We start from the raw sequence: 2,274 nt of genomic DNA on the forward strand, positions 1-2,274 counted from the left end.
TCCCTCTCCCTCTCCCTCTTCTTCTTCTTCTTCTTCTTCTTCTTCTTCTTCTTCTTCTTCTTCTTCTTCTTCTTCTTCTCCTCCTCCTCCTTCTTCTTCTTCTTCTTCTTCTTCTTCTTCTTCTTCTTCTTCTTCTTCTTCTTCTTCTTCTTCTTCTTCTTCTTCTTCTTCTTCTTCTTCTACAGTGTCTCAGTTTTTATCCCCAGGCTGGGGTTGAACTCTATTTGGCTGCAGAGAGGCACATTCTCAAGCCTTGACCTAGACCCATAGAATGGGAAGGGTCTAGCAGTTTCATACATGTCATGCACAATCAAGTTTGACAATCCTGGCAAAAAAAGATGCCAAGTAGAAAGCAGAGTAAGCCAAGTGTAGTGGGACATGCCTTTAATCCCAGCACTGGAGAGGCAGAGGCAGGTCAATCTCTGGGTTCAAGGCCAGCCTGGTCTACAGAGCAAATTCCAGGACAACCAGGGCTACACCCTGTCTCAAAAACAAACAGACAAACAAAGACAAGATAAATTAGGACCTGATGCATGGCCTAGTATGTCTGAGATGACAAGACCTTGGTTTTATATATATATATATATATATATATATATATATATATATATATTTCATGTTCTGCATTTTGCTGGTCGTGAATGGAATGAAGTCAGGTTAAGGACTTGCTCAAATGTTAATAAAATCCACTGTGGTCATCGTAGCTATCATTTCATACATACATATACATTTATGGGAGCGACTTATGCATACATCTGTGTGAACTGGTTTTCTCCTTCTGCTATATGTGTTCAGGCTCAGGCTTGGCAGCAAACACCTTTACCTACTGTGCTGGAGCTTGCCAGCCCATCAAATAGTCAACCTATTTATAGATTTAGCTCAGTCAACCTAAGCTAATCCAATCAGTGTGCTCTGGGTAGCCACCTTTTTCTAACCCCAGTTATGGGCTTACATATGCACACCCCCTGACTTATATGGATGCTAAGGATTAGAATTCAAGTCCTCGTACTTACAGCAAAACTTTACCTACTGAGCATCACCCTGTCTATCCATTACCTATCATTTCTATGAAAGCGACAGTTCCATGAATTCTATGACACCTGAGGTGACAGTGTGGGGCAGAGATGTGGCTTTGGTGGTAACATGCAGAGCAAGATGAATTCTACACTGAAAACTTGGATCTAGAACTGACCAGCTGAACAGAGTTCCAGGGACACAAGGACAGAGGATAATGAACTTACTGGAGAAAGTTAAGCCCAGTGGGCTTTACAGGACAATATGGAGAGGTCAAAGAGTAGACTTTATTGTTTGGTTAGCCAGCACTACCTATTACAAATTACTGCAGTGGACAAGGCAAAGTGGATTTCTCCTTAACACGAGCCATGTGTTGAGCCTCCTGAGTGGATGAGGCAGGGAAAGCCAGTGGAAACAGACCAGCCACCAGTTATCTCAGCTCAGGGGGTATGACAGCCAGCCTGTTTTGACAGTGACCGCCCTAGGTGTTTGGTTCTAACTTTCCATGTCACAGGCTTTGCAGAGAAAGTTGGAAGTATTCGAGAGGCAGTTTCTATCTGTATCCTCAAAATCTGAGTTAGGTCTTCCTTCCAGGAAGGGAGAGAGAGCCCAGACCTGGTAAACTCAAGGCTTTTGTGCTGGCTCCTTGCCTCTCTTTCAGGGCTTGTCACATAGGAAAACAAGCTGTGTGACTCCCTCCGTTGCTAGGAGATGTACAAACACAGCCAGAAAAAAAAAACCTACTGAGGGTTTAGAGTTGCAGCTTTCCCATAAATGACAAACAGCTGTTTGGGGAGGCAGGGGGCTTGAGCGGCCATGGCTCTCTGTTGGTGGCGTAGGAATGAAAAAGGAAAGAATTTCTGCTGTAACTGTTTCTTGTACTCAAAAGTCTAGAACAGGCATGCCAGTGAACACCCACTTAGAATAGAGTCTGCTTTTCGGCAGCATTGTGCCAGTGCCTCGCTGGACTTGGGCTCTGCCAAATAGGAGAGAAAAGCTTTTCCCCTGTATATAATCTTAAAATCTGAAGTGGCCCCACCATTAATCAACAAAACCCTCTTTCTAGAGTCAGGAACTGCGCTGAGCTATCTCCCTAGCTGTAAATGGACTTTGTTTGTGTGTTTGTTTGTTTGTTTGTTTGTTTTATTTTGTTAAAAGAAGGTCTCAGCCGGGCGTGGTGGCGCACGCCTTTAATCCCAGCACTCGGGAGGCAGAGGCAGGCGGATTTCTGAGTTCGAGGCCAGCCTGGTCTACAAAGTG

The sequence above is a fragment of the Mus caroli genome, chromosome 18, assembly GCF_900094665.2.
Source record: "Mus caroli chromosome 18, CAROLI_EIJ_v1.1, whole genome shotgun sequence".
Classification (NCBI taxonomy): Eukaryota; Metazoa; Chordata; class Mammalia; order Rodentia; family Muridae; genus Mus; species Mus caroli.